The sequence below is a fragment of the Phasianus colchicus genome, chromosome 1 (assembly GCF_987193195.1).
Source record: "Phasianus colchicus chromosome 1, bPhaCol1.hap1.1, whole genome shotgun sequence".
Classification (NCBI taxonomy): Eukaryota; Metazoa; Chordata; class Aves; order Galliformes; family Phasianidae; genus Phasianus; species Phasianus colchicus.
In genome coordinates this window covers 25,970,476-25,996,314 of record NC_143436.1, presented here as the reverse complement: position 1 = coordinate 25,996,314, position 25,839 = coordinate 25,970,476, and the positions used below count along the sequence as shown (strand labels likewise).

Below are 25,839 nucleotides of genomic sequence, written 5' to 3'. Positions count from 1 at the left end.
TTCTTCAAACTAAGTCTCAGTGACCTCGTGGGAGAAATGTGTTATCCAAATCCAAGATATATTTTTATCAAATACATTATTGGACTCAAATTTGAGTACTAGGTTAATAACTGAATGGAACACAATAGCCTGTGATTTTCTAGGAATTAAAATGAGCGGTCTAATAACTCTCTATTTGTTTAAATTTTATGGACCTTTGGATTTGAGAACTAGTTATTATAATATCAACTTGATGAAAATTCACTCTGAATTTAATAAATGTTTAAATGTCTGTTACAAAATAATACATTTAAATAAAGTCAAAATATGCTGGACAGAACAGTAGACTTCATTTATGCTGGATGTTAATTTGTTCCAGTGTTTTTAACTGCTCTTGAAGTAAAATTTCTCTCACTGATCATATCATTTATCATGTCCTGAACACAATATCTCTCTGAAATTGTTTGAGTTATGGCACTTCATGTTCTTTTCAGTCACTGTACCAGAACATAAGCATCTAATTATGAACTCTTTAATTATTAAAATGCTCTGCAAGTACCCAAGAAGTCTAATTCCATTTTAAGATAAGAAAAACAGCCATAACACAGACATTTCTGATGACTTTCAAACGAATTTTTAGAGTTAGAAAGGAAGTCCGCAATTTTAGTGATGAAATAATCCTTTATCCTTTTTAACTTCTGTTACAAATGAACGTCAACTGTTTGTTTGTCCTGCTCTATTAGACTTTTTGAGAAAAGCATGTTTGTGAAATTATTTCCTAACAAAATTATTTCCTAACAAAAATCTCAACATAGCAATTATATGCTTCTGTTCTATCTTGAAAACTATCACCAAATAATGTAGCTGCTCACTTTAATGTTTTGTATATAAAAGCATGTGTGATTATGTCAATTAATTACTTAAGCTAAACACTGTAATTAATTTTTTAATGTGAATATTTTTCTTATTGGAACTTTGATCTGACTAGAGAAGACCTCCATTAATATGCATGAAGAGAGAATACAAAGCAAAAGACATCCAGTCTGGCAATTCAGAGCTGTGTGTTTAGTTGATGCCTTGCAGTAGCTTTCAAGTTAAAAAAAAAAAAATCTCATGTGACTCTAATGCACTATTTTTCATCTTGTTTAACCTTTGACATCATATTCATCAGGAACTTACGAATGTTCTTTCAAGGGTGAAGAGACTGAAGAAGAAACATTGAAAAGTTCTTTGACGAAGACCTTGTCTTCAACAATGACTGTTTCTGTGATTTAGCGTATCAATGTCCAAAAATAGCAGATAATTATAAACATAGGGTAGCATGAGAATATTATCTTTCTCACTGCCAATCATTATGAAAACCAAGATATTTTCTGTTATAGCTATACTAAAAAATGCCAAAACATTAATTTCACAGTTCTATTCTCAGACAGTTACAAATATGTATATTTTCAATTATTACAATACTATAGAAAAATACTATACTTTTTTTTTTTTTTTTTTAATTTAAAAGTAGCTATCTCTGTAATATGCACATCAGTGAAAGGAATCATTGGCACAAAACATGGTACCACAGTAGAGCATACAGTTGTAAGACACGAGCATAGGAAAGAGTCCTTGTAAGTTGAAGGTAAATTTAGGAATACAATTAATTGTGTGGCTAACCCTTGTTAAGTCACAGTAACTTCATGTGTACTGTGAAAAAACAAAGCCTAGTGTTTCCCTGTATAAGGTCAGACATATGTACATGGTAAAGTACATGTTCAAGCTCAAAAGAATCTAACAACTATTGCATTTTGGACCAGTCCTCTTCCTTTTGGAATTGATCTTTTTTATAATTGAAATTAAAAAAAAAATGAAGGATACCCTTTAAATGGGGTATATTCAGAAAACACTGTCTAATTCCAATCACGATTCTAATAAAAAATGGGGTGAGATTCTCTGTTTTGTAAAAGTTACTGTAACAAATTTGTCTTCTTACAAAATGTTAAAGTCCATTGTTTTACTACAGTTGGAAAAACAGAAGCAGGGGTGGTGGATTAATACTTAAACTACACAACGCATTTGCAAAGGAAGAGAAAAAAAAAAAACAGGATGTCATTTCTGCAGTGTGCTGTGTGATTGACCTGTCTTTCCAAGAACAGCTCTGTTGGCTTTTAGAAAGTTTTATGAGACAGGTTTTCACAGAGCTCTGCTGATACCAAGCATCTTGCAATATCAGAAGCTGAAAATAGGATGTGTTCTTAACAAAGTGTTTACAGTGGAAGTACTGACTTTGAAGATGAGAAGTGCATGAGTAGATCCAAAGGCAAGCAAAAAAACATGATCGGAGACTGAAAGGAGGGGGAGTATTTACTTTTAGAAGAGAAGGCTGTGAGGGAACTTAATAAGCGTCCTCCTATCTTCAAAGGACAATGGCCAGGCAACAGATTTCTGTAAGAAGTGAATAGGCCAAACAGTAATATGGCATTAAATGGCAATAAAAGTGAGTCTGGCTAGATACCAAGAACAGAGTTCTCACATTAAGAACAGTGAGACATTGGCAGAAGAAGGGAGAGAGTCCAAAAATCAAAAGCCTTTAAATTCAGACAAGCATACTAGGAATTACAGGAGTGTGCAGAAGTGGTGAATGTTCCTGAATCCACTTCAGCCTTACATTTTCAAACAAATCCACCCTACCACCAGAGCAAATACAGTGAGACTTAGCCAAATTTGCACCAAAAAAAGTTGTGTTGTTCAGCAAATTAACAGTTGTAAGAAATAAACAAAAGTAATGTGGGGGGCAAAAGAACTGCGAAAATGACTTCGGAGAAACCAGTGTTGGCTGAGAAAACTCTCTGAACAGTATAAAAAGTAGAAGAGAATATCTGTCATGGAGGGAGAGGCAGCAGAGCTCTCATGGTTATAGCTGGTAGGGGCTAGATCATACAGCTACCCATTTCCTGACAAATCCCTTTGCAGATGCAATGATTTTGATAGCTTTTCCCCATTGTGGTATTCTCTAGCACTCACAGAGCACTGATGGAGCTTAGTCCTTTCAGGTCCGTTCTGTGCTAACCTCCTTGTGCAATCAGAAATGAGTTGGGGGAAGCCAACTACCTGCACTGAGCATCTACAGACACATTATCAAAGCAAGCACTTCCATTTGCGCTGGTATACCTGAGACACTCTTGGCTTCTTAATTGAACTCCTGCAGTTAAGATACACATACCTCTCGTGGCTCCTTATCCATCACCAGCTTGACTTCTGAAGAAAGGATCCCTAAGGTCTTAAGGCCAGCTTGTCATGTTTTAAAATAACAATGAATCTCCATGACTTTGTGGTCTTCACTGGCAGAAAAGACTCAAGATTTTAACATTGTGGTATAAAAACAGCCTATAAAGTTAAGAAAAGCAAACTACAGGAAGTATTTTTACAAAACTATCCCTTTGATTTAGTTAGAATTTAAGCTGGAAATCTAAACTGTGAATAAAACCAAGCACTGAAGTTAATAGGCCACACAAGAATAACAATGGATCACAATCAAATTACGAAACTCTGGCTAATATCCTTACTTTGACTCTGCAGTGACCCTGTCCGTGTTCTCATTGATTCATGACATCTGTGAATATAATAAACCTTTACTGTTCCAGTTCCTCTTTATTGTTGATTTTATTAAAGAACAGTGAATGTGACTCTTGCTCTTCAAGGATGGAAAGAAACTTTTCGCACAGCTATCTGTGTTTAAAGAACTGGCTCCTGATGCCCTTACTTTACTACTTGCCTCTGTTTCCAGAAGTTATTCTAATTAGGTCAGCCAATAATATGCTATTAAATGAAAAAAAGGCTGTTAGACAAGCATTCTAGGAAAATCAATTTTGAATACAAAAAGGATAATCTGTTTTTTAGTTTAAAAATCTCTGCTAATGAGTGCAGTTTGTTCAGTCCTTCCATAGAAATAAAGCAGAAACATTAGAAATTCTTCTGTGTATGTCAGTTGCAACAACAACCACAGATACATAGAAATTATAGTCCTTGCAGTATGGTAACTAAACTAAAATGATGCATCTAATTCAAAGATTCAATATTTTCTGGCAAATACCATGTCAAAACCAAATCTACTCCAACAAGTAGGATTCATATAACACTGAATAATACAGGAATTGGGAATAATGATAATGCTTGCAATCATAACAGTTCATATTTTTATGTCAGCATTTTTAACTGAAGCTAAAAGCATTCAGAAAAGACCAAAAAAGTCTATATTATTAATATATATATTTATTGTGCTTCGATGTTTAGATGCGATATAGAAAATGGGTCTAACATTGGAGAGAACTAGCACATACATAGATTTGTAAGTAGATAAGAAAGCCAGAAATTCGAATAGGATGAAGCAAAAATAAAAATAAAAATTTAAAAAAAAAAAGAAAAGAAAAAAGAAAGATAATTGGTGTGGCAGCTAATTTAATTCATTCCTTTTAATGGTTTAATGGATTAATTTCAAAAGACAATGGTTCTTTCTAATTGTTTTCATGTGACCATAGCCATCCTCTTCTTAATTGTATCTCACTTAGAAGGCTAGGAGAACTCAGAGGTAAGTCAGCCTCCAGAAGCAGGAAGAAGGATCATGAAGTAGCAGATTACTTGATGTTTGTTGCACTTTTTTCTGACTCCACAGGAGAGCAGATTTTGTGACATTTGAGATGAAGTGATAGCAGTAATATACCTCTTGTTTAGATACAGAGATGGCAAAACAGTTATAGAAGCTAGACCTGAAAACTGTGTGTTTCTGGCTTGTAAACATAAGGATGTCAATTATGAGAAAAGGTGTTGATGTGAAAACAAAAAAAGAGGGGAAAGCAGCATTTCGGTATTTGGATATGCTTATATTTCTGTGGAAGGAGTATGGTTTTTGTCCTTGCTTCTTAATTTCTGTCAATAAGGCAGATCTGTACACAGACAATGTTTTTAATACTCTTTCAAAGAAGTTTTTCATTCCTTGACAGCACAAGCTAAAGAAGAAAGTAACAAACTGAAAACACTAGGTCTGATTCTGGCCAGTTATTTTTCTTCAGAAGTAAAGTTCAAAATGCAGTCATTTTGGATAAAAACTTCATTTTTGCCTATTTCTAATTTAAAAGATTTATGCCAAGGAGACTACATATATTTCTCCCCCCAAAATGGAATCCATTGGTTGAAAAGCACACTCACTTTGTTAAAAAGTGGGTGACAATTTCACCAACAGCTGATTGCACTGCTTTTTACTAACCCCATTTTTTTGTTTCAGTCCTACCTCAGTGCAAAAAGAAGCTGTTCCCCAACTCATACATCGCAAGAATGGTGCAGAAAGGAGAAATCAAAGTTGGTGGCATAAGGCAGTTTGGTGATGTAGATTCAGAGAATCACAGAATTGTCTAGGTTGGAAAAGATCTTCAAGATCGTCAAATCACATCATGGAGGACAATCTACTGGTTGAGATATTTTAGAATGCAACATTTAACTCCATGAAGGATTTCAGTTTCAATAAAGATGCAAACAAAATTATCCTCAGACTTAAGAAATCTGCTTTCCAGTACTTTTCTCTGTCTCTGAATGATAAAGGGCAACCTTTTGAATCTTAGGATCAGCTTCACAATGTGGTGTTTTTTGTCTTTTTGTTTAGTTTGGTTTGGTTTTCTGCAAAATCAGAGCAGAACATAATCCTGAACTAGCCTAGGATCTGAGTGTAAAGTTTACTGTCACAGAAGAAGAGTAGTTGGCAGTAGTAGGTGACATTTCCTTGAAGACAATAACAGGACATCAAGGACAGCCATACAAGAAAAAAAGTAAAAACAAATATTTCACATAAATTGTTAAGTGGTTCTTTTAAACCCACCTGCTCTATTTTGTGTTAAAATATGCTCTATGGCTGCAATGGCAATATGTCTGACCATGCTCATGCTTCAGCATGCTGTTGCATATCATTCATAAGAATAGCACACATTGCTGTCAACACTTGAATGCTAACTAAAAATCATTATATTCTTTTGCCAATGCATTTCCACTTACAGGATTAACAGTGGATTTTCAGTACAGTAATTTTTGCCTTGAATTTGTTTAGTAATTTCACAAAATTTGCATTTGTCACTTAAAAAAAAGAAAAAGAGAGAAAGAGAGAATTATATAAAAATCCTGGAAATTAGTGGGAAAGGAACCCTAATGTGACCAGGAGCTATAATGAATATAATTTGACTTTTTAAAAATGTGTAATTCACTTGGTGGAGTCTTTTCTGAATTGGAGTTTTTTATTTTGAAACTGAAAGTATACTTTTCAGTCTGACACTGATGAATATCTAAGAGGATGCCAAAAGTTCATTCAGACAACATTTACAGAGTGCAAAGCCCCAAATACTTATTTTTTTTGCTGTACTCCACAGCTGACTGGAAATCTTACAAAAATAGCATAATTGGTATTTTCAGTACTTAACTGAGCAAGCAGCGTTGCCTTTTGACGCACATTTTACTTAATCTTACTTTACCATGTTCCATTCAACAGTATCTCAAATAGTTTAAAAAAAAAAAAAAAGATATTATACTTTCTCTAATACACAGCAGACCAAAATTTAGTTCCTTTTCCAATTACTTGAATTCTGAAATCAATATTTAAAAACCCTTAGGATTAAAATTGTTTTTAAAATGTCATAAATAGAACCAGGAGGTAGCCTGGCAGAACCAAGCACCCATCTGTCAGTGTTACTGTTGTAATTTATGGCATCTCCATTTCAATTCAGGTACAACAAACACTCAGTAGACACTACAGAGTAGGAGCCAGAATAGCAATATTCAGGTAAGCTAAAATTAGTCAACAAATTTCAGCCAATATCCAAGAAATTAAAGCATGCTATATAACAGAAACTAATTGATTTTAGTAAGATTAATGAAAAGAAACTCCTACTTAGTTTAAAAGAGAGTTCTGTGTGAATTATAGAATGAACAGTTATTACTGGTAAGTCATTATTAGAGCATTAATTATAAGCAGTATTAATTATAAGCAGTATTAATTATAAGCAGTACAGAACAAGAAAAACTAAGTCTTACAAATGCAACAGTCCTAATGTGGAAAAGAATGTACAAGTTAATAATAAGTGAGGTTAGAATTGTCTAGAAAATCATTGTTGTAGTTATGTATCTGTATAAAATCTTTCTGCCACCAAAATTAATATTATTCTGATTGAAAAGTAAGAATCATTCTTCTTTCATAATGAAAGAGAAAGTGGTGAAAAGATTATCATTAAAAAATATATATTGTTGAGTTAAACAAAGAAGCAATATAGAATTTAAATACGTCTACATATGGTTTTGTCACTGGATTTTCTTACTTCTCATTTTAATAATGATAACAATATTTTAGTGTTCAGCAAGCTGTTACAGAACGTTCAGCAGGAAAACATATCACATTATTTATATTGCAACAAAGTGATGTTCTGTGAATGTTAAACAGTAAAATTTATGAAGAGTTTATTAATATTAGCAAGTTTATTCGATTAGCAAGTGCATTCGTGCAGTTGTCAGTATAATCAATAGGTCACATTAAAGAAAGAAGGCAGTTTGCTTTAGGAAGATAATAGTTAAAACTATAATTGTGACAAATATGCAAAATAAACCAAGAATTGATTAGGCTGATTTTCATCACTCGGTTAAAGTACAGAAGCATTGGTGCGCCAATGTCTTTACCTACCGGCCGAGGCTGGATTTCTGTCAGCACTATCACCTCTACAAAACACTGTCAGCCTGGAGCCCAGGGACATGAACACAGCAGGGCAAACAAGAAAAGACCAGTACAAATATGACCATGAATAATGTATGTCACTGCTTGTGTATACCCAGTTGATTCAAGGGGAGAAAGAAGAAGTGGCTCAGAAGGGTATTTCCTTTACTCTGTCTGGAATTTCAGTTAAGGAAGAAGAAATGATACAGCACTTTCAAGGAAAGTAACTTCCTGTCTGTGCCTTAAATGCACTGTTAAGTGAAAAATAGATGCTGAAAGAAATCAATAGCATTGTAGAATGGCTGTTAGTAGTTTTCTTCAATCTTTTTGTCATTCTCTCATCAATTTTTCCATTCAAAAGGCCACAAAATCTAAATACAGAGGAAGAACACTTGCTAACACAATCTCTTACTATCATCTAGAATAAGCTAATTTTCTTTGCTTTATCTTGTGACACCAGGATTATTCTGAACATAGTTCATACTCTCAATATATCCCACACAGTTCCAATGCAGCTTAACAACATGATTTACTGAGATTTAGCTGGGCTCACTATCTTTTCCATAGCTGGATTCAGAGTAGATGTATGAGAGTTGTATTTTGGTGTAACCATTATTTTTCTCAATCAAGTCCAGATTTTATCCTTATATTTTTGTTCATCAGGAACATCTCACTGAATCAGATACATAAAAGCTTGTCAAAGCAAGGAAAACTTTCTGATTGAACACTGATGGATTGAACATTGTACCAAAATTTGGCCTCTGATTTTAGTTGCACTATTTTCTGAGCTGTTCATATGTACCTGATGTCTCCTTTGATAACAGCTGCTATGGTACATAGCTCACTGTCACAGTCAGGGTGGTCTCTATAATGAACAAGATTATCCTTCCCTAAAGACTATGAAATCCCACTACTTGGAGGGCAAATTTCTTGCTGTCACTCTACAGGGATGATCTCTAGCAGAAGTACTTAGGTTGTCACATTAATCCATACTTCACCAGCCCAGCTAAATTTAACCCACATTTTCAACTCCCAGAGCAAGATTTTCATGACAACAACTAATGTTTAATTTTCTCTTCTAAATGCATGCTTTATTTTATATATTGTCTCTTCAAAAACCATTTGTAGTGCAATTGAGTAGAAATTTATATTTGACAAGGCAACTGAAAAGATCCTGCTGAACTATCTCCTTAACCCCCTTTTCTGCTGCATGAAGAAGGTCTCCATAACCCTTGAATGAGAAGAGCATATCTGTATCAATGAAAAATACTCAAGTCACCTTAGATTTGCAGATGACATTATCTTATTTTCTGGAAAGCTCAGCACTGAACAAGGGCAGAAAACGTTGACCTTGGATGAATAGTTGCAGAAAAACAGTTTTAATGCAGTTATGAAAGAAGAAAACACTACAACTAAGAAAAATTAGAAAAGTTAGACCAGCTAGATAGATTAGGCTGATAATATAAGTATAAAAAAATAGGATTTAATTAAGAGCTGTCAGGATATTGAACAATAGAAGGAACATTAAGTTCAGTTTCTGCTTAGAACATATTTTGAGTATCTCTGTATTCCTACGCAGAATTCTTGAAAAATAAAGACCAACACCAACAATGTAGGAAGAAAAAAAGGGAGGAAAAAGAAGATAAGTCTGCCACCATAATGAAAACCAAATAACCTTAAAAGAAGAAAAGGAAAATCTAGATATGACCATTACGTAATTGTCTAGGAAGTAAACAAAACAATGAACGGACAATGCTGGAATATAAGCAGAAGTTAAACCATATGCAAGCTTTCTAGTGGACAGATTACTTAGGTGCCAAGTCTAAATCTGGTTCTAGCAGTGAGAAGCATGCTCCCATAATGAATGTGAAACACTGTTGTACGAGTTGAACTCACACACAAAGCCAAACATTCTGCATGTTGATGTATAAGAAATGCTTAACTATCAAGCAAAACAAATAAATAGAACTTGTTCAACATAAAAACTGTTGGATTCTGAAAGCCCTGGTTAGCTCACTGTATATTTGCACTGAACAAAGTGACCTGATGTCACATGTGAAGCTGAATGGAGGAGTACATCATCCAGAAATTCCTTTGCCAGAATAGGCTGCAGATCGCATGAAAGTTTGCCAGCAAAACAAGAAAACGCTTCTAGCAGAGCTTTTAAACCTCTTATGGATCAAAATTAAGCCTGGTTGTTTTGGTGGTAGCATTTCTTGGAAAATTTTGGACCACACAGTGAATAGGTAGGTAAATACTTTCAATCTCTAACTGCTTCATTAAAGCAAATTTATGTATATGCTTCCTCACAGGTAAGGCCATACTGGAAGAAGAATGTCATTGTTTAGAAGACATACACAGAGACTTACTCGATCTAGGTTCTATGTCAGTGTGCAAAAACTGCCATGGATTGGAGGAGAAAGGTGTCTCATGAGTTCCCTCAGTGATATCTGATTTGACTGCGTGCTGTGTTTCAAATACAGAGGAGTGAGGGATCCCAGAAAAGTTAAGGTTGAAAATAATTCAATGAAACCCACATAAAACTCAGTATAAAATATTTTTCTCTCTCAGTCCCAGAATATAGATCTCTATATAGTGTCATGGGTGTTCATTTCTAGCAGGATGTAGGCTTCAGTAATAATTTAATTTTATAAGAGAGATGAACATAATTAATAGTTTTATATGTGTTCAAAGCTATGTTAAATGGGCCTTCAGGTAAGCTACCTAGTATAAGATATCCCGGCCCATGGTAGAAAAATTGGTCTAGATTATCTTTAAAGGTTCCTTCCAACCCAAATCATTCTTTAATCCTACGATTAGAGCAAGAAGGAGCTGCACAGCAACAGGAAATATAAGTTTATATGTAGTCCTTCATAGTGACCATTCACATGATCGAGGGCATAAATTCTAGATTCTGTTTTACAGCTGTATAGTAAAATCAGCAAGCATTAGAATAAAGTTTTAAATGATTGCAAGTTAGGAAAAAAAGTGACCTTCTGAAGTTTTGACTTTCTCTATTTATAAGCAAGTTGAAGGCCATCCCTCCATCCTCCTGAGTCTGAACTCAGCAGCTTCAACAGTGCAGGCAAGATGGAAGGTAGGCACAAAAGTGGTAGTCGATAAGAGGTGAGATAAAGAAATAAATGTGCTTAGCAGGTATTAATTCACAAGAATCACTTCTTTCCTTCCATTTTTCTGATCCTCTAGAACCCTTTGTCATTGTGTAGTTTTTGATCTCACAATCAAGTAGTTATATTTAACCATTATTTCCAGTTTCAAAATTTAACCCTAGTTAAGAGTATTTTTCCTTGTTTTCATCTTAAATTGATTAAAGGGGATTGTGGGGAAGAGAGGAAGGAGGGTGGAGTGACTGTTTTTGCCTAATCGCTGCCGCAAGAATGTTTTATCTTTGCTAATACCTTCCTAGGCAATTATCCAGCAATTACCCCCCATTTCTCCCATTTTACCCTACCAAGATGTTTCACTGATTTTAGGGAAATATTCACATGAACAACTATCTGTTGGACTTAAGGTCTCAGTGGTAATTGTTAAGAGCATCCTGTATTAGAGCTATGAAACAAATCTTTAAAACTTGTATCACTATTTGGTTGTGAAACAAAGCAGCCATATTTTATGCCCTATGTATGTTACTGAGAATTGATCATAAAAAGCTTTTAAAAAGATTTGCACACGTATTTGGAGATGTATGTCTTGGAAGAAACAAGATTACAAGCTGGCATGTCTTGGCTTAAGATAACATCCTTTAATCACCAGACCATGGTGTGGCTCCACTACACTGGGTTCTTCCTGAATGCAGAAAAACAGTTCTGCCATTCACAAGAAAATCCCTCTTTCAACATTTGCCAGTAATTTAAATCACAGTGGACTAGCACTCACAAGCTTTGTGTATTCAGTCCCTGCACTTGGTATAGTTTCCCTACACAGCCTTGAGCAGAATCTTTAATCTTTGCCTTGATTTTCCTTAGAAATCATGAACAATAATATTTATTTTTCACAATTTGACTATTACTTCTTATTTTGGAAAATTTTGGGACAAAGATTTTTTTAGTTCCATTGCGAAAATTGAACCTCCTCTTCACTGAAACATTTACTTGAAGCATATGTAAAAATAACAATAATTTAAAAACATGTATATATATTAATAATTCCTTAATTATCCACAATAAAAAAGAAAAACAAAGTGTTTTTTTCTTCTAAGGAAGACATATGGCTTTGAAAGTATATATAAAATGTCAGTCTTTTATGTAAAAATTAGTTAATACCTGTAAGTAGTGTGATAGTTCATGGACAAAACTAGATGTACAAATATTTTCTGTAGCAGCCAATAAAGAAATAAATGGTTGCATCACAAGAAAAATCATTGCAGCCTAGATATTTTATTTAGAACTAGTGAAATATGTTTGGTCTAAGTGTAATGTTAACACCTTTGCAGGGTATTTTTTAATCTATAAAGACTTGACTAAACTATACAAAAGTCTGGATTAATTCCTTTTTTTTTTTTTTTTTCCCTATCCTTTTATTGATAGAACTTGATATTTCTGTCTTTAACTAGAAATGTCTTGCCTGCTCATGTTTATGCAATACAGAATTTTTGGAAGAGAAGAAAAGAGGTACTGTAACATCAGAAGGAAACATCAAAGGACTAGTGGCAACATCTTAAGGCTTTTATCAAAGTAGTGAGGGAATGCATTAAAGCAACAATATATGTAGCTTACAAATGATAGGACTATCAAACTCAACAGCGTGTCTGATGAACATAGAGGACACAATTTACATGCATTCTTTGTTTTAAAATAAAGATTCAAACAGTGATTTTGCTTTCAAAACTGTGAATGGAACAACAAAAAAATAGACAGGTCTTCAGGTTGTTTCAATCAATGCAGCTACAGTGGAGCTGAAGGCAGCCAAATCCATTTACACTAGATGACGTTAGAATTTTCTATATTTTAAAGTCAGTGTCTTCAATATATATAAATATATATATAGGACTTTTTATTCCTTTCTCCTTTTTATAACTGTATGAAATTTGGGAAACTGAGCACTGAATCTGGTCTCATAAAGTATAGACCACTCTCACTGTTCAGAACAAGTATCAGACATTTTGTTCAGAACAAAATATCCTTTTGTCAACACTACTTGCCAAACTTACTTCAAGAATCTATCATTTGGCTTCACTTAGTGAGAAAATACTTGTTGTTTCCTATTTATCCCTAAATTTTTCCATTTAAAAATTTTATTTGTAGAAGTAGCAGAACTAGGACCACATGATAGACTTCAGAATAGAACAAATTATTCTAGTTGCAACTCAACCCCAGCCCCAACCCCTGTGTGGGCCACATCTGCCTCTTCTGTCTTTTGCAGACTGCCATAGGAAAGAACATAGATTACAAATCTACCCGCAGAAGACACACTTCCTCTCCCACACTGCAGTTGTAATCAGCTACAATAAATACAGATAAATACAAACAGGCATCACGACTTCTGATCACAGCAATGGCAGAATGCGTTCCTACCACTCTCTGCCATTAATATGCAAAGAAAAATCTCCATGCACTGGGGTATAATAACCATTCATTGGTGTAACAGCTAAAGTAATTGGGAGACATATAAAGCCAGTTAAGGCAAAGCTGGAACTAAAGCCCAGTTCTATCACACACATATATTTTAAAAGCCCAAGTTATATTGTCACATTGAGATTTAAAAGGCCACCAGTCTCTGGTAGCAGCTAGACAACATATACATGAAAACAATTAATTTCCATAGTAAGATGTCTGGCTATTTCATTCATGAGAAGAGTACGTTTGCAAAATGTTCTCAGTCAAGTTCTTGTGCATTACTCCTGCTGGATTATTATTACAGGAGTTACATTTTCTGGAGCCATTGAACTCCAGTCAAGCAGAACAAGGAAGAGAGAGCTAGTGTTCAGAATCATTATTCTCCTTCTGCAGATCTGCTTTACCTGCAGTGATGTCTGACTCTATAAGGTAATATAGAGATGCCAAGCAGCTGATTCCTATTGATGTGCAACTCTTACAACATATTTTGTGGATCTGCAGACTGTAGGTTCACAGGCAGCTGCTAATCCATGTGGAGGAGAAAAGCAGTGGATAAAAATTAGCACAGGGACCTGGAGATAATGAATAGAATCACAAACCTCAGCTGCTGTTTTATTACAAAGTGCTCAATACAGAAAGAAAAAAATGATGCTTATTATTTACTTTGTCATTTGTACTTCTTTTTTAATATGGGCATTTTCCTTTTCAGAATGGGATGTGACAAAGTTAGAGTGAGTCTGAGAAGAGACTGGTCCGTGTGTCCAGAGAGCAGAAAACTGTCTCAGGGAAGGAGGCCAAAATTCACAAAGTAATTATTATTCTTGAAAGCAGAGCTCTGTAGCTCATGAGAAACCCAGGACATTTGTTTATATATGGATAATATCCCCAGGCTGATTAATACTCACTGCAGCAAGCATTAATGTCTTTTTTTCTAATATTTCCTTCCAATACCTCTTCAGTGAGACCAACATAGGATGAGTTCTGCACATCTCTTGAAAATGAAAACTCTCATGAAAATCTCTTCAAGCTCTCCACCCATTTACACTACTTCAAAATGCTAGCAGACCAAAGCTACCTGTTAACTTGATTAACATTTATTAATTGTATTATAACAGCACAGAGAAGCAGTGGAAGAGTGTAAGCAAAGAACAAAATAAGGTTCCAGTCCATCATAGAATCATAGAATAGCAAGGTTGGAAACGACCTGCAAGATCATCTAGTCCAACTGTCCTCCCATTACCACTGCTGCTACAAGCCTCTAAACCATATCTCATAGCTTCTCATCCAGGAGCCTCTTGAACACTGCCAGGGACGGCAACTCCTCCGCCTCTGGCAGGAGGCAATGGCGGGCCATTCCAGTGTCTGACCACTCTCTGAAAAAAGTTCCTTATGTCTAACTTAAACCTCCTCTAGCACAACTTGCAGCCATTTCCTTGGGTCCTGTTTGTTGCCTGGAGAAGAGGCCAAACCCCTCCTCATCACAACCTCCCTTCAGGGGGTTGTAGAGTGCAATGAGCTCTCCTCCAAGCCTCGTCTTCTCCAGACTGAACAATCCCAGCTCCCTCAGCTGCTCCTCGTAAGACTTGTGCTCCAGACCCCTCACCAGTTTAGTCACCCTTCTCTGGACACGCTCTGGGGCCTCAATGTCTTTTTTGTAGTGAAGGGCCCAAAACTGAACACAGTACTCGAGGTGCAGCCTCACCACTGCTGAGTACCTCCCTGCTCCTGCTGGCCACACTGTTTCTAATGCAGGCCAGGATGCCGTTGGCCCTCTTGGCCACCTGGGCACACTGCTGGCTCATGTTCAGCCGAGCATCAACCAACACCCCCAGGTACCTTTCCTCTTCACAATCATCCAGCCACTCAACCCCAAGCCTATAACGCTGCATGGGGTTGTTGTGGCCAAAGTGCAGGACCCGGCACTTGGCCTTGTTGAAACTCATCCCATTCACCTCAGCCCAGCGATCCAGCTTATCTAGATCCCTCTGAAGGGCCTGCCTAACCTCAGATCCACATTACCTCCCAACTTGGTGTCATATGCAAACTTACTGAGGGTACACTCAATCCCCTCGTCTAGGTCATCAATAAAGATATTAAACAAGATGGGCCCCAGTACCGACCCCTGTGGGACACCACTTGAAACAGGTTGCCAGCTGGACTTAACTCCATTAATCACTACCCGTTGGGCATGGGTATCATCAGTATCACTTCTCTCTACTATCCTGGCAACTTAGCACCTGCAACCCTCTTGACAAATGCAGCTGCACTGCACATTCATTCAGTAGCCATGTTGCTCCTAGGATCCTGTAATGTACTAGAAATCCCTCATGCTATGTATTTTGAAAACTCAGAACAAAATTTCAGTCTCTGCCCCATGTCACTAGTTGCTCAGGAGGCACAATCCCAATAGTTATAATTACCAGTTTCACCATGTGTTAGAATTCCTGCTCTTTGAACATGACTGGAAATTTTTGAGCTCCTGGAGTGCAACTCTGATTTTGAATTAAACTTTGAAAGTCTTGCTTCTGTAGTACAGGTAAAAATCCAATATATAAAAACCCCTTTGTAAAAACTGAGGAGGTCAGAAGGGCTGAGAAATTTGACAAACACCCATTCTTGTCTATCTATTGGAGAGCTAGATTAGGATCTCACAGATTTGTGAAAGAAGTAACAATAAATACAGCTCTGAACTAACAAGAAAGAGAGCAGGAATGAAAGACTGGCAATCTACATTCAGTGCCGATTGATTGCCTCGCGGTACAGTCCTCTGTGCTTGTGGGACATCATGTTTTAGAAACATTCATGCAGATACCCAGCAGAGAGCATGATACTCTTTTCAGTAGACTTACAGATACACTTGGCAAATGCTAATGAAATAATGTCAACTTTTTATGAATATTCAGAGTGCTTTTTTTAATGAAAAGAAAAAGGAATTAGAATAGCTAGCTATTATGTAGGCTGGCACCAGCTGTTCAATTTTTCTAACAAAAAAAAACCCAAACAATTGTGTGTGAATTTTACTACTCATGATAGTGAGACAGAGATAGGAAGGAAGTAGGTAGACACTACAAACATTTGCATCCCACCCCACATCAAGCTCCACCAGAAACACCAGTTATTCAATTACTGGGCTTACCTCTACAATCCACACCACATAATGCAGTATTTGCCTACCAGGAGTGAGAGCTTAAGAATGAGTTAATATACATAGACTTTTTCTTCCAAATCATACCAGATTTGTATACCTGCATCATTCAGTGTAGGAATCCAGATAAAAATAGCACTCAGATTCAGACAAAAAAATATTGTTGTCCATTTATAGGTTAGTTTTGATTTAAAATGTTTTGTGAAGTTTTATGTTACCCCAAAAATACATCAGAAGGGATGTTTTCTAAAAAGTATGGTAAACAGAAAGGAACAGTGACTTGTACTTAAGTGTGGATCTTATTCTTCTGGAGAAAGCATAGCAGGTGAACTGTTGTCTATGAAAATGGCTGTCTCTGGCAAACTGAACTGCCCTGCAAATGGTGGCTTTTTAGTTGACATAAGTCTGAATTCAGATCCATACAAATACAAATGCATATCTAAATATTTGGCCCTCTTTCTCAGAAATAGAATTTTTAGAGTAGAAAAAAAGGCTCCATGTACTTGAGTTTCTTGATTTTTTTTTTTTAATTAATCTTATTGGCTTTGACATGTATTTTTTATAACTACAAATGAGAAGGCAAGATCTGCTATGATTACTGATATTTGTAAATTATCTTTCAGCTCAAGAAGAGGGAGAACTCTGCTTTTCTGTGTACTCCAAATTGCAAGATTAGTTCCCTGCTCAATCTCAACACCTTTCCATTAGACAGACTGTGTAAACAAAAGCAGGACAGCTTTACTGATAAATCTGTAAATGCAACTAGGAGAATGGCAAAAAAAAAAAAAAAAAAAAAAAACAGCAAAAAGCTTAAGTGAGCATAAGACATACCTAAATAAAACTCACCCAGATACCTGAAGTATGCAGAACAACATGCAGTCAACATTTTGGGGTGGGTCAGCCACCATGAAGGACATTATAAATTCAGTGTTCTTACTCAGTGAAAACAAAATGGAAGATTTCATCGGCTTTTTTTACACCCCTAATGAACAGATTTAGTGGATCATAATGGGAAGCAGATTTTATTTTCTATTGTGTAGCTTCACAGGATGCAAGCATTCTGTTAGTCTCAGTTTTAGTTGTACATAGGGCAGCACACCAGCTGACAGATGGAAATAGCAATCCTGACCTTACTTTTGAAGTAGTGGATCAGTGCACTTCACACAGATGCAGCGGAACAAAATATTCAAACTCATGCCCATAAAGAGGTACATTTCACTTTTTTCTTTAGGACTTTCAGTGTAAATGAACTGATTCTTGTAAGTATGAAAAGTCAGCACCATGGAAAGGCATACAGGTTACAAAATACAATGGACAGTGGCTGCTGCCATGAACTTCTGACTAGGTTTCTAAATATGAGTTTAGAGGGGGAAGCCTGGATATAAAAAAAAAAAAATCTTATGTCAGGCTTTAAAGGCTATGGCAAAGGAAGCCAGCATTAAATACATCCTTCTGCTGCCCTAGAAATCTGTTCATGCAGCTGAGGAGTCTGTGCTTGGAATGTCTTTGCCAAAATTAAATTAATTAATATTCTAACTCATAGATTCGTGTGACATGATATTGTTTTGGCATAATACTGTTAAATATGAAAATCTGGACAGCTTTTAAAAAATATCCAATAATTTCAAATCATTAAAGGAAAAGGGAGTTAAGATCACTCTCCTAATCTCTTGTGTCCTGGCTGCTGGATGCAGTTTTGTGTTTTGTAAAGATAAAAATAGTTTTAAAAAAATGTGAGAGTCAGCCGAAAAAAGAACCAGGTGATGATCTTTGCTACACAAAAACAGGTGTGACTGATGCAGATGGACTAGAGTTCCTTTGCAGAGTACCCTACAGTCACATATGAAACTGACAAAGGGTAATATTTCCAATCACACTGTTACTTTGCTTGAGAACTGCAATAGGTTGGCAGTTTGTTAGGATTATTATTACAGTACGCTATCTTGATGTATGTAGGCACAGTTGAAGTATCACTTTCACCACCTGTAATGTTATTTTGTAAAGTCAATTGTGAATACGAAGAGCAGTGTGTTTGTCATTTGCCATCATCAGAAAAAAAGAGAACTCTATTCCATGCCCAGGGTGGACCACTCCATTTTACATACTCAAATTTTGCAAAAGTCAATAAAAATAGATTCCTAAATAGACCCTAAGCATCTTTGTGGATCTGTCTTAATCCTGACTAATGAATTAAATACATATATCTCTAATCAGAGTTTGATTTGTTGAAATAACCTTAAGTTCCTTAAGAGTTGTTTTGTTCTGAGAAATCTCACTAAATTTAGTCAATCGTAGCAATGAGCAATGTATTCCAGTTTTTTCACTTGTTTCAAACATTAACAATTCTGAGATATTCAGGAAAAGAAAGAGAAGTTATATGATAACTTGAACAATTGTACAGATGATCCAAATAACAATTGAGATTGACTGAACTGAAAGTTAGTGACTGGCAACTTCCAGCTGAATGTTGGTGGCTGTGAAACAGGAAGTACTGAACAGAAGCTTTCTGAAAATGTTTTACTTAAATATTTCACGACATTCACTTATAAATATTCCTCTTTCATACAAAGTCTGCCCATCTGCAATGATGAATTCCACAGATGTATAATGTTATGTTCAAATAAATTTATGTTAAATACCAAAGTTTATATGATACTTTTAATTTCCTTGTAAGTTCTCCTTGCACCTGCTTGATTAAAAGAAGCAAAAAAAAAGCAGTGATACTTCCACACTTCCAGTAGCTGCTGAATATGTATGTCTTTGAAGCTACTTTATTTAATTTTATTTAATAAAGTTGTTGACATTTTCCAAAAATGAAACCATGATTCCCCTCATTGTCACACACTCTTGGCACTGCTCTCTAACATACAAATGTAACAATTTCTGCTCAGTTAAAATTTAAAATAAAATTTAATTGAGATGTTATGTATCCAGTAATACCAATGTGGAGAAAAATGATGAAGCCAGTAGAACTAATATTAAAGAAAATCATTAAAATGAAAGTCTTGAGAACAAAATAAAAAATATTTGTATTTCCATAAAAATATTAAATATTCAAATAAAAAGAAAATGAATTATTTCAATTATTTTCTGACATAAATAATTTTTGTAATTTCCACAATTGAATTTACAATAATTAAGTTTTATGACTATGTATGAGGTTACATTATTAAATGTAGCAGTACCTTCACAGTTTGGTTCTAACCCCCTTGAAATGCTTTTTATCATTTAAATATGATTTGGTGGAGGCTGAGGCTCTCCTGCACACTACTACAGACTATTTGATCTTTAACTTAACCCTTTGAGCATTTTGCAGTGTGAATATTAGTTGCGTGCATCAAAGAAAAAGAGAATTTGATAAGTTCAGCTTGGTTAGGAAGGAGGAGTATATCAAGTTGGTATCACATTAGTATAGCATTTATAAACTAAAATTCCTGTTGGTGTCTATAACTGGTTGGACATCTTTTTACAAGAACTTTTCTATGAAGCACAAGAAGGTTTACAGTAAACATCTAAAGGTACTGAAGTAACACAGAGAGTGTCTTTACTCCTGGGAGATATGGGCACTGTCAAAATGACTTATTGCTCAGAGGAGAGAACTGGTATTTATCCTCTAGCTTTTCTCACAGATTCACTTAAGAAAGAGGAATTTTAAATCTTAAGCTTGTTGAGATAGTAAACACCTCATTAGCACACCAAGCAACTCCTACCTCCATTCAAACAGGTACCAAAAACCACTCCCACTTGTTTTTGCACACTTGTGGCAAAGTCGTTCCCAGCTGCCAATAGTTTCACAGATAGACCAGGAAACAACTCATTCTTATATGGTACCAGCTTCATGATTACTCACTTCCCCCCAAATTACCACTGGTAGATAAGTACTTAGATACTGGAAGTGGGGATTTTGTTCTCTCTTGAAGTTCTGTAACATCTACAAAAAAAACAACTCGAAAATTTTCTGTGCTGCAGTTGGAAGGCTTTGTTTCACCATCAATAAATATAGTACAGCCAATGAGCTAAAGATGTTATCAGTTATATGATTCTGGAGTTACCTTTAAAAAGTAATAAAAGAGTAAGGTAAATGACTATCTTTTTCTTATCCTGGTCCCATTGGCTGTGATTGTGCCTTTGTTACATCCTGAGACACTGTAACTGAGTATTTCTATCCCTTTAATTAAAGTTTATGTGGTATCATAATTTATACAACAAAAATTTCAGCTGTTTTCACTGAAGTACTGCAAAAAGAAAAAAAAAAAAAGTCTAACATTAGCTATTAAGCCAAATAAAAGCTGCTCTTAGTTTGAGTTGATGCTAGACTCTAAGGGAAAATAGACTGTCACATTTAGATATTTTTTAACAGATGTCAAGCCCAGATATTGAAGGATGAAAAAAAAATCAATTTTTTCATTAAAAAAGATATTTTAGAACAGCAAGGCAAAATTTATCTGGTGCACAGGTTAAATTTTAAGTGAGCATCTAGAATGCTGATGTTTGCTACACTTTATCGACATATTTCATTTCATTCTGTGAATAGTTCCTAACCATCATTTTTGGAGCCTGCCGTCCCATTCTTTTTTCTGTGGTGTGGTGAATTGCTAAAGTTTGGAATTATTTTTATTTTGTTTCTTTTTTCTCTCTTTTTAAATTTTTTTTTACAGCCTTCAACAACGAAGTTTGAAGACTGTCAGTAGAAACATCAGGCATCTTGTATTTACAAGGCTGAAAAGTGGCTGCAAAACAGACTGAACTTTTTTTGAGTCTGATTACCTTGCAAAACTTTCAGCACTTCCTCTTTTAGATTACAGTGTGAAATGTGAGACATCTCTTCTTCTTTCTCCTCATCCCCACCCACAAGCTTTCAGCTATTGCTTAAAACTCTGACTGAATCAGGAAGTTTGGAAGAGTATGCCAAAATAAATAATATAATATTGAAAGGGATCCAACACATATGATGAAGAAATGTGTCTAAGGGCAGTGAGGATGTATCCCCATGCAGTGAGTGAGGTGCTGAATCACTTTTGGTGATTCCTGCTGCCTCTCTGGGGCATCCTTCTGCAGCTGTTTTGCCTGAGGGTCCTGGAGATATCACAGAATCTTCCAGGCAATGCAATGCTTATTTCTTGCCATGTGTTTGTACCTGATTAAATTCATCTTTTCAAAGCTAACACTTTTTAAGTTAGACAAAGAATCATAGAATGGTTTGGGTTTGACCTTTAAGATCATCTAGTTCCAATCCCCCACCTATAGGCAGGGACACCTCCCACTAGACCAGGTTGCTCAAGGCCCCATCCAGCTTGGCCTTGAAGGCTTCCAGGGTGGGATATCCACAACCCCTCTGGGAAACCTCTTTCAGTGTCTCACCATCCTCACAGAATTTCTTCCTACTACCTAATCTAAATCTATCCTCTTCCAGTTTAAAGCCATTTCCCTTCATTCTGTCACTACATGCTCTTATAAAATGTCCCTCTCCAGCTTTCCTGTAAGCCCCCTTCAGTCACTGGAAGGCTGCTATAAGGTTCCCCTGAGGCTTTTTCTTCTCCAGGCTGAAGTGCCCCAACTTTCTCAGCCTGTCCCTGTAGGAGAGATGCTCCAGCCCTCTGACCATCTCCACTTTAGGTCATCCTAATCTGCAGGAGCTGATCTGTTTGAACTGCCACAGGCATCTATGTATGGATGGCACACAGGTCTCCTAAGTTCCCTCCTATGTTCCATTTGTTATAAAAGAAACCTGACATTAGAAACTCAGGCTAAGACATCTAGCATGGCCTCTCTAATATAGCCAGTTTGGCCATTTCAACAATGTTGAAATGTTTTGTTTGAATTTGCCTTAGTTGAATGGATATACTCTTCAAGTTCAAAGTCACAATTCATTAAACACCCAAAAAGGGGGAAATGATTTTGTGCTGCAATATCTTACTTCATTCCCTGGAGCCCTTGCAATGCATCCAGCCATGCAGGAGGTGAAGAGAGAGGTTCCAACTGTGTGCAAGGGACAGCTGGATTAATCAGCCTCTGAAAAAGGCAGGCTTTGGAACACCTTATGAAAACAAGAGAAATGACAAGTATTTCCTACAACATGTATAGCTTAAGCCTTGAGGGGTGGCTTCTGTTTGGCCTGCACCTGACTTGCTTCTGAAGGAGCATCAAACTAGCAGGTTTTGTACAGTCCTATGTAGTCTATGCCAAGATAAAATGTTAATAGATCCCAGTGGATCGACAGGGCTGTTTTGTGCATGGCTGTGCCTGATTTCACAAGTGCTCTTTTACTGAACCATGGTATAATTATTGCTTGCAAGACAGAATTTGTTTGGTTCCCAGCCTAGAACTGACAACTGCCTACAGCCATGTGCTGCTTCCCTACCTTCACAATGCAGCAAAATCTGTCCCTTTGGAACAAGGCCAGTCACAGGCAGGTGTGACCACGGCATTGCCGAGCCCAGATTATTTACCATCCAGATGGGTAATACTTTCATAAAGTCCCAGGAAGCTGCCAAAAGTAACAGAATGATCATAGAACATAATCCTGGATCTCTGCCTACATGCTGACCATTTCCTTATACTGCTTCAAGGCAGCTCTGCAACACTCCAGAGACACAACACTTATGCCTTTGTGCAAAAGGACCCTCGCAAAGGCATTCTCTTTCTCCTTCAGCTCGGGGTTAACAACTGTTAGAGAAAATTTACAGTCTTGTGTCCTTTTTTTTTTTTTATTTACCTTGATTTAAATTTGGACAACTAAATTAGCATTCTTGCCAGCTGCCACAGAAGTACCAGAATACCTCAGTGTATAGCTCCAAAAGAACAGATATTGACTTTGATGCCAAATTACGTGTTTTTGAGATATTCTTGTAAGAACCACAGAAACAACTCAAGAATGCCCCATGGTCTTAAATCACTTCCAGGCTTTGAAAATTCTTCTCTACCTTAGGCATCTGAATTTAAGGGATTTGTCTATGACCACAGAGGCAAAAAGAATAAGTATGATTAAATTCTTCAGATACCAAGTGGTAATTATAGGTTTATGGGGGGGAAGGGGCGTTACTATTTTTTTCTGTAGATCAGTGAGTTTTATATTCCTTTCCCTTAGGGAAAAATTGCCTATATTTAGCAGAGTGCTTAGCTGAAAATGAATTTAGCTCTCTATACATCCATACACATGAACTTAACATTTGTATACACATAAATGTTAAAGTCCCTATAGTTCTATAATTATTTCATAATTTAACATACAAGAGATGTGAGGAATGGGTAGCAAATTCCCTAAAGGCAAACTATGGTATGCTGCAAGTTTGTCAGCAAAACTTCTAATGAACTCAACAGAAGCTTTGTATGAGGAAGCAGTAAAGACCATGTACTGTTTTATGCACTACAACAAATTTAATTTTAGAAAACGGGGAAATCTAACATTCATGTCTCCTCAGAAAGCAGTATATTAAGTTAACGGTCTAACTTAAACCCAGTTAGCTATGGTGCAATGCTACTGCTACAGGGTACAATTGTTTAATTGTAACGTGGCCTAAATCCAAATGTCACTGAAAAATATCACATTAACCAACTAGTTCCTGTCAAAAAAAAAAAAGAAAAGCAAAACAAACAAACAAACAAAAAGCACTACAAGTTCAATTGCAGTTAAAATATCAATTTCAATTGATATTCAATTATTCAATGCAATTGAAATTGATATTAATGACTGCACAGTTAAGCTCTGCTGTGCTTTTGCTGCTCTCTGAGCCCAAATGTTGGGCTAGGTGCCCAGGATCTCTCCCCATCCTGCCACCACCCCTGCAGTGACACCATTTGCTCCTGTGGTTTCTGAGTGCAGCCCATAACCTGCCAGTTAGTCCTTCCTTCTGAGAAGCAAAGGGTGAGAAGCAAAGTAATCTCCAGAGCCCCTTACTCACCCCAGTTCCTTACCCAGGCTGTGGGTGATAGAGGTGGCTGGGTTGGAGAATGTCAGTGAGACAGAGAGGAGAAGCTACCCCATGTTTTACAGATCCTGCTTTCTTCTGTAAGAAGGGTGGGGACAAGGCTTGCTTCTTAAGGAACCTCAGATTCAGTTCTATATTTGACTTTCTGTAACTGCTAAAGACAATTACAGTGAGCATAGTTGTGTAACAGAAGCTTCATCTTACAAAGCACTTAGTTTGGAAGCAAGCTGGAAATTTTAGTTATTACTTTAACAGATTTAAAATTCTCAGAAATAGATTTGAAAAGCAGCCCCAAAAGCTATAGCATAATAATATTCCATGTACTGAGACAAAATTAATATAAGATGAGATGACTCTTTCATCACAGCAGGTAGGCTCAAGAAAAAATTCCTGAATATGGATCAAGGTTTTTGGTATTTAAAAAGGGCAACTCAGGTGTATGTGGCGTTGAAGACATGTTTATCTTGAATTGAGATTAAAAAGTTGTGTAATCAGGGTAGGCTATTTTAATGCAATGATTTCCTCCGAAGTATGAATATCTTGAAGTCTCTCTTTTTTTTTTTTTTTTTTTTTTTTTTTTAAAGTGGTGCCTATATGCTAAAGCCTTGAGGGAATCAATTTTGTCTCTTTTTAAACCTAGTTTTTTATAACTGGTCTAACTGCTATGGGAGCAAATGTAGCTTTACATCTGAGTTGCATTTGGGAAGGATCCATTTTATCTCACTGTGTATTATTCCCTGTGTAACAAGAGTAAATGAATCAATTAAGCCTTTGTGAGAGATGGGATACACAAGAAATGATGCAAGATCTACAACTAACATTATTTTTCTGCTTTATTTAAAGATGATAAAATACTTCAAAAGATATGATAAAATGCTTTGAATGTCAAGTTTATGGTGTATTGAATAACAACAAAAGAAAGAAGGATGAATTTCTAACAGCAGCTCTCAAATTTTACTAATATTAATGAAAGAAGTTAATAGTGCATCTGAACTCATCAAGAAGGAGATCCAACATTGCAAGAAGTTTTACAGAGACAAAAATATCAGAGTGAGATAAAACACTTGGACAATGTCCGCATCAGACATTGAACCTGAGGTGTTTTCTATTAAAGATGCTGTTGCTATTCTCACAACATGCAAGACTGAACAAAAGTCATAGGACCTCTACTCACCTTCTCTCGAACTCTGGTCTAACCTGGGACAGCCCAGATCCCCAGTGGACACTTGAAAAGATGCGATGAATTCAAAATTCTAAAAAATAGCCAACTATCACCTATTTTTTTTTTCACAAGAGTACGTTTTTGGATCCCAAAAACATCATAGAGAGGCTCATAGTAGCCAAGGAGACAGAGATGGAAGGCCTGGCATTAAGGATAGAGAATATAAATGAAGGAGTCTGTTCTTGATTGATCAATGAATCTTTGTTATCAGATATTATATCTGACACAATCTCTTTATTCCTGTGTTGTTTTTTGTTTTC

The 25,839-nt window shown here is 36.1% G+C and overlaps 1 protein-coding gene across 5 annotated transcripts in view; it reads right to left on the bottom strand.

The window, feature by feature from the left end:
• TFEC (transcription factor EC) overlaps positions 1 to 25,839 on the bottom strand; it is a 131,992-nt gene that overhangs the window by 44,441 nt on the left and 61,712 nt on the right. Inside the window, exon 1 of one of the 5 annotated variants that reach the window (XM_090137345.1) lies at positions 24,331 to 24,914. The exons of 2 other annotated variants lie outside the window; for them this stretch is intronic. The gene's annotated coding sequence lies outside the window, so the exon portion shown is untranslated. Of the gene's footprint in view, positions 1 to 7,678; positions 9,799 to 24,330; positions 24,915 to 25,839 lie in introns of those variants that run through there. 2 more of the 5 variants (XM_090137350.1, XM_090137352.1) reach the window with 2 other exon arrangements.